The sequence below is a fragment of the Mobula hypostoma genome, chromosome 5 (assembly GCF_963921235.1).
Source record: "Mobula hypostoma chromosome 5, sMobHyp1.1, whole genome shotgun sequence".
Classification (NCBI taxonomy): domain Eukaryota; kingdom Metazoa; phylum Chordata; class Chondrichthyes; order Myliobatiformes; family Myliobatidae; genus Mobula; species Mobula hypostoma.
Genome location: NC_086101.1, coordinates 180,046,123 through 180,064,581, shown reverse-complemented (window position 1 = coordinate 180,064,581; position 18,459 = coordinate 180,046,123).

Sequence of the window (18,459 nt, the reverse complement as noted above, 5' to 3'; positions counted from 1 at the left end):
TGTTCAAAGTACATTTATTATTATACAAAGTATTTATACCACACACAACCTTGAGATTTATCTTCTTTTAGTCAGCCACTAAACAAAGAAACACAGTAGAAGCAATGAAAAATGACCCATGCAAGGCCATCAAATATCCAAAGTGTGAGAAAAATCAGACCATGCAAACAATAAAAGAATAAAGAATTAATACACAGAGCATGAATGTAGAGTACCTGTAAGTGATTTTTTTTCACTGGAACATAGAAGGCTGAGAAATGATGATACAGAGTTTTATAGAGTTATGAAGAGTATACATAGATTCCACTATCTTCAGGCCTTTGACACTTCCACTGAACATCTTCCAGTTTCTCACATCATTCCATTCTCCCCACCCTACATCTGCCTGTCAACTCTCTCATCTGGACCCACCTATTATCTGCCTGCTCTTGTTTCACTCCTTCCCCCTTCATTTTATATTGGCTCGCTCAAAGCTCATATTGTTTGCTGACCCGGGTGGGCATGCTATATTGCAGGCTGCCCCTAGCACATCCTGGGTGTGCTGGTTGTTAATGGAAATAATGCACTTCACTGTATGTGATGTGCATGTGATAAATAAATCTGTATGTACATCTGGATCTGAATCTGAAAGTATAGTTATGTGTGCCAGCTATTGCAAATAGGAAAGATCCAAGATTGTTTAACGTTTTTTCCAGTACACAAGTGTAAAGGAAAATAAAATAGTTGTTAATCTATATGATTTATACAAGAGAAAAAAAAGATAAATAACACAATAATAATGAAACCACAATAAATATAAATACTCAGCACACTAGCTCTAAGATTCCCATTTTTATGTCCTTTTTCTATAAAGTAACATGAAGGATTTTGTTGCAAAGCACTTCATGCTCCATTATAGAAAGGAGACATAAAAATGGGAATCTTAGTCGGTTGTCATATATTTATATTTATTGTGGTTTCTCTATTATTGTGTTTAAAAGAGGAAAGGAAAGTTATCCAGCATGTTTCCATTCCTACGCTAATCAGATTATTGGATTTGAAGTGGAACATTACAGTCCTGAGATAAGGCAGCTGACATTCAGTGTGGTTGCAGACTGATGTTCTTCCAGAGATATGCAGAGCATTTTATTCTCCTGCTGTAGGTCCCTGATCTGCCGGCTCTCCTGCTGAATCTCCAACATGAGTGTGCAACCAAGTTGTTTCCTGAATATCCTTCTGGTACTGCTTCATGGCTTCCACCCGCTTGTCGTGTTCTTTCGCCTGCTTGATCAGTGCTTTTCGCGTCAGCCCGAACTGTCTCTATGGTACAATTCCTGCTGCTGCCTGCAAGGAGTTTGTACGTTCTCGATGTGACTGCGTAGATTTCTTCTGGTTGTGCCAGTTTCCTCCCAGTCTAAAGATGTACTGGTTGGTAGGTTAATTGGGCATTGTAAATGGTCCCGTGCTTAGGCTAGGGTAGTTGGGGATTTCTGCGTGGTGCACCTGAAAGGGCCAGAAGGGCCTGTTCTGCACTGTATCTCAATAAATAAATAAATAAACTCATTTCTCTTCTGACCACTGCTGCCATGAACCAGGGCTCTGAATGGAACTTATTTCTTCCTTTATTGCAATAAATAGATGTAGAAACACAGGATGGATATTTTGTTGGAAAAAGTAAAAGATACTGACATTAATATTACCCCTTTGATAACCTCAGAGTAGCCCAAACAACTTTACAACCAGTGAAATAGCGCTAATGCAGCAAATTATAGGATATATGGTAGGCAATTTGTACATTGAATGCTCCCACAATCGGCATGATGCCATCTGTTGCTTGGGATTGACCGTGGATGTTGCATCGTGGTTGTCTGCGGGATACGCAGGCCAGTACATGTACCAGGGCAGTATGATGCGGAGAGCAAGCTGTTGCCCATGCAGCTGATGAATCCAAAGGAACGGCAGAGATCAATACAGTTTGGCACCAGCAGCATGGCAGGATTTGTCAGTCAGCGTTGAACTCAACGTTGGTCTGCCTTAGGGACTCCAGCTCCAGATTTTTCCCTCAGGGTCTACAACTGAAGCCTTCCCCATGGGTGGGTGGAGCCACAAGGCAACAGGGGTTTGAGGTCAGAGTTTTCCTTCTCATAGATGAGCTGCCAACTACAGCTGATGAGCCTCATCTGCCCAAAGTGACTGGTTTTAAGGTGCCACTAACCCACCTTTGCCACTTCTCTTGTCAGTAGAAATGATTCCACCAGGTTTAGTAGCTAAGCCACATGTGAAGGCCAGGAGCTGGACTCGGTTGTTAGAGGATATTTGAAACGCATACCATTAGGAGCACTTAATAGATTGTGGGAGCTTATCCCCACTAACTCCCCCATCTATGACAACCTGAAGGAACATCCCACAATCTATACCGTAATAATTCATATTGTAGATAAACTTCACTTTAGAGGTATTGGCTGAGGGAGAAGTATGGTAGTGATACTGTGGACAGAACTCCTACAATGTCATGGGCTCTTCTCAATTCATCTTAGTTTGAAGCCGAGGCCCAATGAGGAACTTCCACAATGCAGTGTTTTGCCAATATGTTTGTCTCGAACATTTGGATTGGGACATGAACCAGGGGGAGCCTGGCCACTGTGAGCAAGGAAGCTGCCTGACAGCTCCAGTGACACGGGTTCAGTGTTGTCCTTTGGTGTTGTCAGTGTATTGTTTGCACGTTTCCCTTTTACCCTGTGAGTTTCCTCCAGGAGTTTCTCCTCCCATACTCCTACCAGATCAGTAGCTTCTTTAGCCACAGGAAGTTTTCCCTTAGATGGTGACAGAACATGAAAGGACAGCAGGACATTGATGGAAATTCATGAAGTGGAAAATTATTAGGCCAATATCTCTATAACTCTTTGACAGCAAAGCCTCAGATGCCATCAGCAGGAGATGTCAGTGTCAATATGTGCTCTGAGGACCTTTGAAACACAAGTGAAAGTCCAATGGAATCATATACATCAAATTTAATGTTATCTACAACATTTTCCAAAATCTGTGAAGAGAGTTACAGCTGGAACAGTCACAGAGAAGAAACCTTTGATTAGAAGGAGGGTGTTCAGCCCATTATCTCAGTAATGGATCTTTGAGAGAGTGATTCTGTGAGCCCCACCTCCCTCTGTGCTTTCCCCATAACCATTACAAACTTTGTTTATTTTTAATACACCGATTCGCTTAAATAAAAGTTTTCCAATTTTAGGTAACCCTTATTATACGCCCCTTTTATCCATCCCTTTCCTCCCCCTTTCTAATCTTCGCCTCTCCCTTCCTTGTTCCCTTCCCTGCCCACTCCATCTCCATCTCACCCATCTTGGTCCTCTTTCCCCTCCTGCTTCCATTCACTCACGTCGTACAAAGGTTCCCCCACCCCCCTCCCCACTCTAGTTACACTGTCATTCATCTTTCCCTAATGCTTCCCATTCTCACCCTCCTTTACTGAACAGTCTCTAGCACTGGTAGCAGTTGGGTGTTCTTGCTCTTCTCCCTCCAGCATCAACTTCACACTCCCCCCTCCCCCCGCCTTATTCCATCTGTTGTTTTTTTAACATTTGTTCCTCTCTCTCTTTGTCTGCCTCCATTTATTATTCACTTTCAACTGACTTCCTACTCACTCCTCTCCCTTCTACTACCCAGAGATACCTGCCTGTCGCCTCCCACCCCTTCTCAGTCCACCATTCACCCCTGGACTCCTTTCTCACCTCCTCCCCTCACCTTCTCGATATACTGGCCAACTCCCCTCTAGCGTCTCTGTCCTTATGTGGTGTTTCAACCCAAAATGTCAACAGTTCCTTTCCTCCCACAGCTGCTGAGTTCTTCCAATACATTCTGTTGCTCTTAATAACTGAATCTGCCTCCGCTGACCTTTCTGTCTGAATATTCTAGGTTGCATCAATTTGATGAGTTCTTTTTTTTACCACCTTCTGGCTTTTTTGCCAATTATCTTAAAATCTGTGTCCACCTGCTGGTGGAAAAAGTTTTATCCGGTCTCTGTAATGAAACTTGACTCTAATGAAAATTCAGATGAACTTCCTTTATTCAATACATCCATGGATAAGTTGCCGTCAACAATTCTGCATGGCTTGTATTGTTGAAATTGCAGAACACCGAGAACTTACGACAGTAAAGAAAACTTCAAGTATGTGTGTGTGTGTGTGTGTGTGTGTGTGTGTGTGTGTGTGTGTGTGTGTGTGTCTGTGCGTGTGTGTTGCTGTGGCTATCCAGCATTAGCAGAATCTCTTGAGCATACTTAAAAGACGGTGATTTTAAGAAGTGCTCCAAAAAGAGGATAGGGAGGTAGTGATGTAAATACATTTATATGGGAAATTTGAGAGTTTAGAGACTTAGAGACTACTTCATAATGAAGAAATTCACCTTGAGGACAGACAAGTAGCAGAACTGAAACCTTGCAATATGATAGAATTGGAGAAGATTACAGAAATAGGGAGGAGCAAGGCCTTGGGAAATTTGATAGCCATGGTGAGAGTTTTAAATTAAGGCTTAGCTTAAATGGTAATGCTGAGAATAATGTGGCTATCCCCTCAAACCTCTTGGTGTGCCCCCCTCTCCCCCAAAAAAACTTGGTCAGACAATTCCATCTGACATTCCCAATGACTGAGATATCCTCTGGAGGAGGTACAGTTAGGAAAGGTTTAGAGGGATATGAGCCAAATGCAGGCAAGTGGAACTCATGCTAGAAAGCACTTTGGTTGCCATCGATGAATTGGCATAAATGGCAACACACATCAAAGTTGCTGGTGAACGCAGCAGGCCAGGCAGCATCTCTAGGAAGAGGTACAGTCGACATTTCGGGCCGAGGCTCTTCGTCAGGACTCAGAGTAGGGGCCTTTTTCTTTGCTCTATGATGTTATGATCTCCTTCATGAAAGTGGTTCAAATCTCACAGCCCTTACTCAAGCATCCAGGAGTGGGAACTGGGATCAGCCATAATGGAATGGTGGAGCAGACTCAATGGGTTGAATGGCCTAATTCTGCTCCTATGTCTTATGGACTAATGGTCTAAGCACAGGCAATAACCTTGTGATTCTAGGCTATTTGCCTAGATAGTGACACTATGCTGAGTTACATACCAATATCTCAAACTGTATTGTGGTTTAGAATCCCAATAAGCCCCATGAGTTAGTTTTCATCAGAAAACACAGAGCATTTTTAATCATTTGAGAATCAGTTAGGGAAAATGAAACCACTTACTTCATCTGTGATAGCAATTAAGTCAATCTGACTGTGATTTGCCATGAATTCTTGATTGAAACAATCCTTTATAAGTGGAGGCACAAGACAGAAAGATGAAAGAAAGATTAAAAGGAAGAGAAAAAGAAAGAACAGCTTTATTTGTCACATATTTATCAAAACTTTGAAACATAGAGTGAAATGCATTATTTAAATGAACGATTAATACTGTCCGAGGATGGTCCAAAACTTCAAGTAAATTTATTATCTAAGTACATATACTATGAAACCACACACCACTCTAAGATTCATTTCCTTGCAGGCATTCACATTAGGCACAAAGAAATACAATAGAATGAATGAAAAGCTGCAAAGACAGACAAACAACCAATGTGCAAAAGAAGAGAAACTGTGCAAATGCAAAATAAAGCATACCTAAATAAATAAATAATGGCGAGGACACAAGTTGTGGAGTCCTTGAAGGTAAGTCCATAGTCTGTGGAATCAATTCGGTGTCAAGTTGAGTAAAGTTATCCGTCATCTTGGTCAGTGTGATTTTTAAATGGCGTCTGAGGTGTGGGACAGAGTGGCCTCTAAGACACTAACAACTGTCCCACACAATAGAACGTTGGCAACAGATGATATTAAACTAGAGATAAAATACAGGAAAGAAAAGAAATGGTTCACTACGAAGCTTTTGTTAAAACATTATACCAGATGCACATTGATAATTCCTTCAAGGCATTCATTTATTTCAGCTTGAGAGAGTTCTTTTTTTTTGCCTTAAAGAAGGCTTCATTTAAGATACATTTGGAAGCAATAATTTAGGTTTTTCAATAAGTCTGAAGATCATACAGTGAGTTCCATTGACGGTTCATCTGTCGTCATGAATTTCAATTATTTACAGAAAGTCTTGATTGGAGTGCAACACCGCTTTTCTGTAATGCTACCACAAAAAGAGATGTTTTCAATCTAATTAAGTTCTAGTGAAGACGGCTTTTGATCTCTTTCATAATTTATTGCAAAAAACATATTGACTGTAAATGCCTTACTGACTACATTGGCATCTCCGGGGCACAGATATTATGATTGATAACATTGGTTCATTAAGTACAGATATAGAGTAATAGAGTAAAACAGCTTGTAAACAGGCCCCTTGACCAAATATTCTCAGAAAGACAAGGTGCCCATCTATGATCCTCCCATTTGCTCGCATTTGGCCCACATCCATCTGAACCAGCAGTGCCCATTCTGGGGTTCATGGACCCCTCCGTTAAGGGAAAGGGTCCATGGCATAAAAAAAGCTTGGGAACTCCTACTCTGAATCATTCATATCCATGAACCAACATGTCGAGGAACCAACGAGAGAGCAGGCTATTCTGGACTGGGTTTTGAGCAATGAGGAAGGGTTAATTAGCGATCTTGTCGTGAGAGGCCCCTTGGGTAAGAATGACCATAATATGGTGGAATTCTTCATTAAGATGGAGAGTGACATAGTTAATTCAGAAACAAAGGTTATGAACTTAAAGAGGGGTAACTTTGAAGGTATGAGACGTGAATTAGCTAAGATAGACTGGCAAATGACACTTAAAGGATTGACGGTGGATATGCAATGGCAAGCATTTAAAGGTTGCATGGATGAACTACAACAATTGTTCATCCCAGTTTGGCAAAAGAATAAATCAAGGAAGGTAGTGCACCCGTGGCTGACGAGAAATTAGGGATAGTATCAATTCCAAAGAAGAAGCATACAAATTAGCCAGAGAAAGTGGCTCACCTGAGGACTGGGAGAAATTCAGAGTTCAGCAGAGGAGGACAAAGGGCTTAATTAGGAAGGGGAAAAAAGATTATGAGAGAAAACTGGCAGGGAACATAAAAACAGACTGTAAAAGCTTTTATAGATATGTAAAAAGGAAAAGACTGGTAAAGACAAATGTAGGTCCTCTGCAGACAGAAACAGGTGAATTGATTATGGGGAGCAAGGACATGGCAGACCAATTGAATAATTACTTTGGTTCTGTCTTCACTAAGGAGGACATAAATAATCTTCCAGAAATAGTAGGGGACAGAGGGTCCAGTGAGATGGAGGAACTGAGCGAAATACATGTTAGTAGGGAAGTGGTGTTAGGTAAATTGAAGGGATTGAAGGCAGATAAATCCCTAGGGCCAAATGGTCTGCATCCTAGAGTGCTTAAGGAAGTAGCCCAAGAAATAGTGGATGCATTAGTGATAATTTTTCAAAACTAGTTAGATTCTGGACTAGTTCCTGAGGATTGGAGGGTGGCTAATGTAACTCCACTTCTTAAAAAGGGAGGGAGAGAGAAACCGGGGAATTATAGACCGGTTAGCCTGACGTCGGTGGTGGGGAAACTGCTGGAGTCAGTTATCAAGGATGTGATAACAGCACATTTGGAAAGCGGTGAAATGATCGGACAATGTCAGCATGGATTTGTGAAAGGAAAATCATATCTGACGAATCTAGAAACATAGAAACATAGAAAATAGGTGCAGGAGTAGGCCATTCGGCCCTTCGAGCCTGCACCGCCATTTATTATGATCATGGCTGATCATCCAACTCAGAACCCCGCCACAGCCTTCCCTCCATACCCCCTGACCCCTGTAGCCACAAGGGCCATATCTAACTCCCTCTTAAACATAGCCAATGAACTGGCCTCAACAGTTTCCTGTGGCAGAGAATTCCACAGATTCACCACTCTCTGTGTGAAGAAGTTTTTCCTAATCTCGGTCCTAAAAGGCTTCCCCTCTATCCTCAAACTGTGGCCCCTCCTTCTGGACTTCCCCAACATCGGGAACAATCTTCCTGCATCTAGCCTGTCCAATCCCTTTAGGATCTTATACGTTTCAATCAGATCCCCCCTCAATCTTCTAAATTCCAACGAGTACAAGCCCAGTTCATCCAGTCTTTCTTCATATGAAAGTCCTGCCATCCCAGGAATCAATCTGGTGAACCTTCTTTGTTCTCCCTCTATGGCAAAGATGTCTTTCCTCAGATTAGGGGACCAAAACTGCACACAATACTCCAGGTGTGGTCTCACCAAGGCCTTGTACAACTGCAGTAGTACCTCCCTGCTCCTGTACTCGAATCCTCTCGTTATAAATGCCAGCATACCATTCGCCTTTTTCACCGCCTGCTGTACCTGCATGCCCACCTTCAATGACTGGTGTATAATGACACCCAGGTCTCGTTGCACCTCCCCTTTTCCTAATCGGCCACCATTCAGATAATAATCTGTTTTCATAGAATTTTTTGAGGATGTAACTAGTAGAGTGGATAGGAGAGAACCAGTGGATGTGGTATATTTGGATTTTCAAAAGGCTTTTGACAAGGTCCCACACAGGAGATTAGAGTGCCAACTTAAAGCACACGGTATTGGGGGTAAGGTATTGGTGTGGGTGGAGAATTGGTTAGCAGACAGGAAGCAAAGAGTGGGAATAAACGGGACCTTTTCAGAATGGCAGGCGGTGACTAGTGGGGTACCGCAAGGCTCAGTGCTGGGACCCCAGTTGTTTACAATATATATTAATGACTTGGATGAGGGAATTAAATGCAGCATCTCCAAGTTTGCGGATGACACGAAGCTGGGTGGCAGTGTTAGCTGTGAGGAGGATGCTAAGAGGATGCAGGGTGACTTGGATAGGTTGGGTGAGTGGGCAAATTCATGGCAGATGCAATTTAGTGTGGATAAATGTGAAGTTATCCACTTTGGTGGCAAAAATAGGAAAACTGATTATTATCTGAATGGTGGCCGATTAGGAAAAGGGGAGGTGCAACGAGACCTGGGTGTCATTATACACCAGTCATTGAAAGTGGGCATGCAGGTACAGCAGGCGGTGAAAAAGGCGAATGGTATGCTGGCATTTATAGCGAGAGGATATGAGTACAGGAGCAGGGAGGTACTACTGCAGTTGTACAAGGCCTTGGTGAGACCACAGCTGGAGTATTGTGTGCAGTTTTGGTCCCCTAATCTGAGGAAAGACATCCTTGCCATAGAGGGAGTACAAAGAAGGTTCACCAGATTGATTCCTGGGATGGCAGGACTTTCATATGAAGAAAGACTGGGCTCCTGGGCTTGTACTCGTTGGAATTTAGAAGATTGAGGGGGAATCTGATTGAAACGTATAAGATCCTAAAGGGATTGGACAGGCTAGATGCAGGAAGATTGTTCCCGATGTTGGGGAAGTCCAGAACGAGGGGTCACAGTTTGAGGATAGAGGGGAAGCCTTTTAGGACCGAGATTAGGAAAAACTTCTCTACACAGAAAGTGGTGAATCTGTGGAATTCTCTGCCACAGGAAACAGTTGAGGCCAGTTCATTGGCTATATTTAAGAGGGAGTTAGATATGGCCCTTGTGGCTACGGGGGTCAGGGGGTATGAAGGGAAGGCTGGGGCGGGTTTCTGAGTTGGATGATCAGCCATGATCATAATAAATGGCGGTGCAGACTCGAAGGGCCGAATGGCCTACTCCTGCACCTATTTTCTATGTTTCTATGTTTCTATGTACCTGTACAAATGTCTTTTAAATTTTAAATTTTTTTATTGTTTCTACCTCAAACACTTGTGCTGGTAGCTTGTTTCATATCTGTACCACTGTCTGCTTAAAGAAGTTGCCCGCCTGGTCCCTCCCAAATCTTTATAAATCTTTCCTGTCTCATTTTAAACCCATGCCCCTCATAATTTCATACACATCTCCCCATGCCTCATTCCTCAAGAGGATGAGAATATCATCCCTCAATCTCCAATGCTCTAAGGAATAAAGGGGGTTTTGGTGATTGGAAGAAAGTATATGGTGAATATTTTACACAGAGTGATGGGTACATAGAACACTGTGGTAAACCATATATATATGTTGTCCGTCTGGACACGTCCCTCTGCTGACTGCTCCTGTGGCTCCTCCCACAGATCCCTGAATAAAGGTGATTGCGCCATTGCTTCTGCTCCTCAGTCCAGGGGCAGATACTCAGCATGGTGGAGGTCACATTTTACTGCTAATAAAAGCCTCTCGTATTTACTCTACTTCCAGTCTTTTGGAGTTATTGATGGTGCATCAAACACACTGCCAAGGGTAGTGCTAAAGGCAGACCCAGTAGGGAAACTCTTAGATAGGCATATGATCATAGCAAATGGAAGAGTATGCAGGAGGGAAGGATTAGAACAGGTGAAAAGGTAGGCACAGCACTGTGGGCCAAAGGGCCTGTACTGTGCTGTATTGTTCTATGTTTAAAGTTGTAACCTGTCCCAGCTCTTGCCGTCACTCAAGCCCTCAAGGCCTGGCATCAACCTCGTAAATGTTTGCCTTCTTTCCAACTTAAGTACATCTTTCTAATAACAGGGTAATTAAAACTGCACAGAATGTGCTAGGTGTGATCTCAAAATGTTTTGTATGGCTGCATCATAACATCCCACCTTCTATAGTCAATGCCCTGACTGATGAAGGCCTGTGTGCCAAACAACTTCTTCGCCATCCTTTCTATGTGTGACTCCACTACCAGGTAACTGAGTACCTGCACACCTAGTTCCCTCTACAAAACTCGGCAGGGCCCTACATTTCAATGTGAAAGTCCTACCCTGGCATTACTTCCCAAAATTAAACACTTTGCATTTACCTGAATTGAAACCCATTTGCCATTCAACAGTCCACCTACATAACTGATTTATCCTGCAAAAGAATGGATGAGCTGCTGTGGATACAGATCACAGAGCGATGGAAACATATGTTCTATAGCACAGAAACGGGCCTTTCACCCTACCTTGTCCAAGCTGACCCTTCTGCCCATCTACATTTATTCTACTGGCCTCAGTGAGGTCAATTTCCTTAAATGCTTAGCCTGATAAAGTGCCCATCGTACTATCTCCCAAATGCAGTTTATATATCTGATTCCATCACCTTCCCTTGCAGGGAGTTCCACATATCAACCACTCTCTGTGTAAAATACTTTCCCCTTAAATCCCTTCTAACACTCCTCCCTCTCACTTTAAGTCACTGTTGATAACCCTACCTTGGAAAAATAAATTCTGGCTATCTACCCTAACTATTTCTCTTATCATTTTACTGTTCCTCCATCAGGTCAGCCTGCAGATTCCTGTTCTCCAGGGAAAACAAACCCAGCCTACCCAATCTCTCCCTATTACCAAAGTCCATATCCAAGCAACGTCTTCATGAATACTGTAACGCTGTTGACTCAGTGCATTCTCAATCTCAAGGGTCAACCCTGACTCTAGCTGCAGTCTTTGTGGAGTTTGCATGTTCTCCCTGTGACCACGTATGTCGCCTCCTGGTACTCAGGATTCTTCCCACAACCCACATAGGCACAGGCTGACAACTTAATTGGCCACTTTCAATTGCTGCTGCTGAGCAGTGAGGGTAAATTCAATGGGAGAATTGATTGTAATATGTGGGAAACTGCAGGACTGTGCAACAGTCTTAGGCCCATACAGTATACATATATATAACAAAAGTGCCTAAGACTTTTACACAGTACTGTATTTGTCATCGTGGAGTGGAGAGCGAGTTTGTGAACCTGATGGGAGCAAAGGATGTTGGGAATAGTGAGGTTGGGGCGCCACTGGAGAGGTGTGGGATAGGTGGCAGAGACGGAATGCCGGGGCAGGGTGGTGCCGAGAGTGCAGTCACACCCAGCCCTGAGACACCAGGTACGGTCGTTTGATTCCAAACAATTAGCTTATTGATCATTACAGGACGTCTCTCTGGTGCTTCCTGCTCTGTGCCCTCTCCTTTCCCCTTTTCTCAACCATGATTCCCCTCTCCCTGACCCCTTCTCACTCTCAGTCCCCAATGGAGACCCATATCAGAATCAGATTTATCATTACTCACATATGTCATGAAATGCGTTTTATTGCAGCAGTAGTATAGTGCAAACAGTGAAATTACCACAGTACTGTGCAAAAGTCTTAGGCATCCAAGCTATATATATATACACATTTACCTAGGACTATTGCACGGTACTGTCAATGAGATTAGTGTATGATTGCTGTAGGCGGGGGCTTGATGGCTGGCACAGACTCGGTGGAGTGAATGGCCTGTTCCCACCCTATATGACTCTATGACTCTGCCTACCTCTGCAGCTTTCCATTCATTCTGCAAATGAACATACCCAATACAACATACCTAAGCCAATAGAAGGGAATTATAACTGCCAGCCATTGAAATCAGTTAATATCACAAGTGGAAATCCATCAACACTTTAACACAGTACCCACTTTATTAGATACAAGAGTGGAACCCAGTGTGGTGTTCGGCTGCTGTAGCCCATCTACATCAAGGCTTGATGTGTTGTGCGTTCAGAGACATTCTTCTGCACACCACAGTTGTAACAAGTGATGTTTAGGTTACTGTCACCTTCCTGTCAGCTTGAACCAGTCTGGCCTCTCATTTCTCTCATTAACAAGATGTTTTCACCCACAGAACTGCTGCTCACCAGATATTTGTTTCTTACATACCATACTCTATAGACTCTACAGACTTGGGAGATGAACAGTTTCTAAGATACTCAAAACATCCTGACTGACACCAACAATCATTCCACTGGTCAAAGTCACATAGATTACATTTCTACCCCAATCTGAAGTTTGGTCTGAACAACAACTGAGCCTCTTGCAACACTCACAACAAGCTGGAGGAACTCAACAGGTCGGGCAGCATCCGTGGAAAAGATCGGTCGACGTTTCGGGCCGGAACCCTTCGTTCGGCCTGAAATGTTGACCGATCATTTCCACAGATGCTGCCTGACCTGCTGAGTTCCTCCAGCGTGTTATGAGTGTTGCTTTGACCCTAGCATCTGCAGATTATTTTGTGTTAACTGAACCTTTTGACCTTGTCTACATGCTTTTATGCATTGAGTAGCTGCCACATGCTTGGCTGAGTACATATTTGCATTAACCTGTCACAACAGGCAATCAAAATTTGATTCTTAATTTGATGGTTTAATTTAATCACTACCAGTCATTTCTAAGCTCTATCCCCCAAGAATTGGATAAGAATTTCTCAATAGTAACTTCATAAAATTGAGAGTAATCTTAAAAAAAATAATTGACCTAAGCCACAATTCCTTTGTGCTTTCCAATAATGTCCACAGAAATACCAGTAAGAGTGTGGAAAAAATTCTTCATCAGAATTTTAGCATTGCTGTAAGTCACAAAGCATTCATCTTGAAACTTACTGCAGGCAGCCAGTGTTATAAAAGTGGAATGAATAATCACTGCACTGCAGAGAGTCAATTGTTCACTTGAAGTAGCTTTCACAGAAGCACCTGAGAGACCTCTGTGTTAAGGAGCAATAAAGAGAAAGAAAAACAATTTTACTGCATTGTTTGAAACAAGAAGGGTCTCTTATGGGTTGAGTGCATCAGAATAAAGCAGAAAGATTCTAAAGATCAAGATAAGCTTTATTTGTCACGTGTCCATCGAAACATACAGAGAAATGCATCATTTGCATCCAATCAAATCAGCAAGGATTGTATTGGGTAGTCATCCTGCAGGCACCAATACAGCATGCCTACAATTTACCAACCATAACCATGCATCCTTGGAATGTGGGGAGAGTAGCTGGAGAAAGCCCCCACAGTCACAGAGAGAACGTACTAACTCAGAGGCAGTAATGGAAATTGAATCCCAATCAGTGAGAGTGTTACAATAACTTCTACATTATTGTGCCAAGCCAACCCCTGGTGACATTGGCAAGTCACCCACTTGTGACTGATTCATTTATTTCTAATTACAACAGCTATCACACTTCCAAATCACAGAGATCATATATTGATCATTATCTAATCTATGCTAATAAGGTGTATATATTCACTTCTGGCCCTTTGATCTTTATCAGTCAGGGCATTGAGTATAGAAGGAGGGGTGTACTGAAGTACTTGTACAAGACAGGAGTGAGGACACATTTATGGCTAATACGAGGGAGCATAGTTTTAAGTGATTGGTCGAAAGTATAGGCAGAGCTGTCAGAGGTAAGCTTTTGCACAGAGTGGTGGGTGCATAAACACACTGCCAGGGTCAGTGGTAGAGGCAGATACAATAGGAACATCTATGAGACTCTTAGATGACACTTGGATGATAGAGTAATGGAGGGCTATGTGGGAGGAAAGGGTTAAATGGATCTCAGAGTAAGTTGTAAGTCAGCACAACATTGTGGGCTGAAGGGCTTGTACTGGGCTGTAATGATTATGGCTATGAATATTATGTTCAGTTTTGTCATTCTGCTATAGGAAAGGAGCCATGAAGCTGGATAGAGTGCAGAGGAGATTTATGAGGGTGTCGTTAGGACTTAAGGGATTGAATTATGGAGAAAATATGAAGTTGTTGAGACTGTTTTAATTGGAGATTGAGGGGTGATGTAATAGAGGTGTATAAAATTATGAGGGGTATAGATGGATGAATATACACAGTTTTATCCCTCGGGGTTGAGAACATAAGTTTAAGGTGAGGGGGAGAGATTTAATAGGGACTTGAGGGCAATGTTTTCACTCAGAGAGTGACCTCTGTTACTAGGTTCAGAAATGGCCCAAGTGCGAAGTGAGAGACACTGAAGCAGGTCGATAGTTCACAGACCTTAATACGAACAGTGTTAAAGGGAAAATAAAACAATAAATGCTAGGCCAAACAGGGCCATTAACTAAAACTCTCAAAAGGAAAACAAAGCCTACACTGCAGCTGAAAAGAACATCTAAACATCAAACGAACACCGCTAGTCTTCAGAGTCAGTTGACTTGCAAGTCCAATATCTCAAGGAAGGCCGAATGCGAAACAGCAGCAAAACGTTGCTATGCTCTGTCCAAGTTTCAACAAACACTACGACGACAAGTATGGAGTTAAACACTATCACCATTAAATAATAATTAGCTGACACGTGCAAATTCACAAGCGCAATTGCCGTATCTACTGCGCTGCCAAATCCGTGGTTGTGATAGATCTCCCTCTACATCATAAAGGAATATTTGAAAAATATAACACCCTTGTAAACATGACCTTCAGCAGGACCGGAGATTAAAAAAAGATGAGGAGTAGAGTTAAAGGGTGGGGGGGGGAGGGGAGGGAGAAACACAAAGTGAGAGGTGAAACCAGAAGGGGGAGCGGTGAAGTAAAGAGCTGGGGAGTTGAATGGTGAAAGAGATACAGGGCTGGAGAAAAATCTAATAGGGCAGGATGAAGGAAGGCCATGGAAGAAAGAGTAAAACTCAAGCATCCATCATCCTATCAAATGAAAATGAGATTGCAAGCAGTGAAAATCTGAAGCATTGTAATTGATAAGAAGAATAGATGGAAAGTCACAAGTGAATGAAGGATGCAGCAGACATATTAGTCTGATGATGAATCGTTTGGTGCACTGAGCAAACACCTGCTCTGTATTGCATTGGGACTGCAGCCTGAATACATGCTTCAATGTTCTGTAACAACACATGAACCTTAAAAATCAGCAATGGTAATGCCAGCTATCAAGTTACAATTGACATCTGTGCTAATGCAATATGTCAGTATGACTCACTTTCACTAACAATCAAATACATCTATTGATGCTGTCAAAAAATCTGATTTTCATGTTCAATTCATTCAAGTATGGTATGTGGATATTATTCACATTAATTACCTCTTCCTCATTACCCTTGAACTAACGAGGAGTTCATATACATACATACATATATATGCCAGACTGGGTAAAGGCTTGAGAGAGAAGTACTAAGTTGATATTAGAGTCAGTTAAAAGGAAGGAAGCTAGCAAATAATATCGAAGAGGATACTAAAAGCTTTTTCAAGTATATAAAGAGTAAAAAACAGGTGAGAGTAGATATAGGACCGACAGAAAATGATGCTGGAGAAATTGTAATGGGAGATGAGGAGATGGCAGAGGAACTGAATGAGTTTCTTGCATCAGTCTTCACTGAGGAAGACAGCAGTATACCGGACACTCAAGGGTGGCAGGGAAGAGAAGTGTGCGCAGTCACAATTACGACAGAGAAATTACTCAGGAAGCTGAATAGGCTAAAGGTAGATAAATCTCCTGGACCAGATGGAATGCACCCTCGTGTTCTGAAGGAAGTAGCTGTGGAGATTGCGGAGGCATTAGCGATGATCTTTCAAAAGTCGATAGATTCTGGCATGGTTCCAGAGGACTGGAAGATTGCAAATGTCACTCTGCTATTTAAGAAGGGGGCAAGGAAGCAAAAAGGAAATATATGACGCTAGCAGGCATGAATTTTCGGTTGCGGCCCCTGCCGTTGATCTCGGCGGCTCCAACACCTCAGGACATATTCAAAACCCAGACTCCAGCAACGACCATGGAGACATTCAAAGCGATCGCGCAACCACCAACTGCGACTCCAGCCTTGAACTCCAGGCCGGGTCTTTATGTGCTGCTGTTGTGACTCCCGTCTCCCCTTCCCCCACCACCACTCCGCAGCCCCGTCTTCCTCAGATCCCACCGTCAACTCCTGGGCCCTCAGAGGCTCCATCTTCCTCTCACCCCAACCCTCCCCTCTCCATTGACACCCCCAGCCTCCCCCCTCCCCCCTCTGATCCCAGCTCTCATCCGTGCCGGGTCTTTACCATCCCCTCCGACCTTCAACTGTCGGAGGCAGAACGCACTGTTCTCAGTAAGGGCCTCACGTTTGTCCCCCTTCGCCCACACCTCAGCGAGTTCCGTGTTCGCCATGATGCGGAACTTTTCTTCCGCCGTCTCTGTCTCCGAGCCTACTTCTTCGGCAAGGACTCTTCCACCCCCACCGATGACCCCTTCTCCCGTCTTCAACCCTCCTCTTCTTCATGGACACCCCGTTCTGGTCTTCTGCCTGCTCTGGATCTCTTTATTGCCAACTGCCGACGGGACATCAACCGTCTCGACTTCACCGCACCTTGTCCCCATTCCAACCTCACTCCTTCGGAACGCTCTGCTCTCCACTCCCTCCGCACTAATCCTAACATTATTATTAAACCCGCTGATAAAGGGGGTGCTGTTGTAGTCTGGCGTACTGACCTCTACCTTGCCGAGGCACAGGGACAACTCGCAGATACCTCCTCTTATTTACCCCTCGATCGTGACCCCACTAAGGAGCACCAGGCCATTGTCTCCCACACTATCAACGACTTTATCCGCTCAGGGGATCTCCCATCCACTGCTACCAACCTTATAGTTCCCACACCCCGCACTTCCCGTTTCTACCTCCTACCCAAGATCCACAAACCTGCCTGTCCTGGCCGACCTATTGTCTCAGCTTGCTCCTGCCCCACCGAACTCGTTACTGCATACCTCGACACTGTTTTATCACCCCTTGTTCAATCCCTTCCGACCTATGTTCGTGACACTTCTCACGCTCTTAAACTTTTCGATGATTTTAAGTTCCCTGGCCCCCACCGCTTTATTTTCACCATGGATGTCCAGTCCTTATATACTTCCATCCCCCATCAGGAAGGTCTCAAAGCTCTACGCTTCTTTTTGGATTCCAGACCTAATCAGTTCCCCTCTACCACCACTCTGCTCCGTCTAGCAGAATTAGTCCTTACTCTTAATAATTTCTCCTTTTGCTCCTCCCATTTCCTCCAAACTAAAGGTGTAGCTATGGGCACCCGTATGGGTCCTAGCTTTTTGCCTGCCTTTTTGTTGGGTTTGTGGAACAATCTATGTTCCGTGCCTATTCTGGTATCTGTCCCCCACTTTTCCTTCGCTACATCGACGACTGCATTGGCGCTGCTTCCTGCACGCATGCAGAACTCGTTGACTTTATTAACTTTGCCTCCAACTTTCACCCTGCCCTCAAGTTTACCTGGTCCATTTCCGACACCTCCCTCCCCTTTCTAGATCTTTCTGTCTCTGTCTCTGGAGACAGCTTATCCACTGATGTCTACTATAAGCCTACTGACTCTCACAGATATCTGGACTATTCCTCTTCTCACCCTGTCTCTTGCAAAAACGCCATCCCCTTCTCGCAATTCCTCCGTCTCCGCCGCATCTGCTCTCAGGATGAGGCTTTTCATTCTAGGACGAGGGAGATGTCTTCATTTTTTAAAGAAAGGGGCTTCCCTTCCTCCACTATCAACTCTGCTCTTAAACGCATCTCCCCCATTTCACGTACATCTGCTCTCACTCCATCCTCCCACCACCCCACTAGGAATAGGGTTCCCCTGGTCCTCACCTACCACCCCACCAGCCTCCGGGTCCAACATATTATTCTCCGTAACTTCCGCCACCTCCAACGGGATCCCACCACTAAG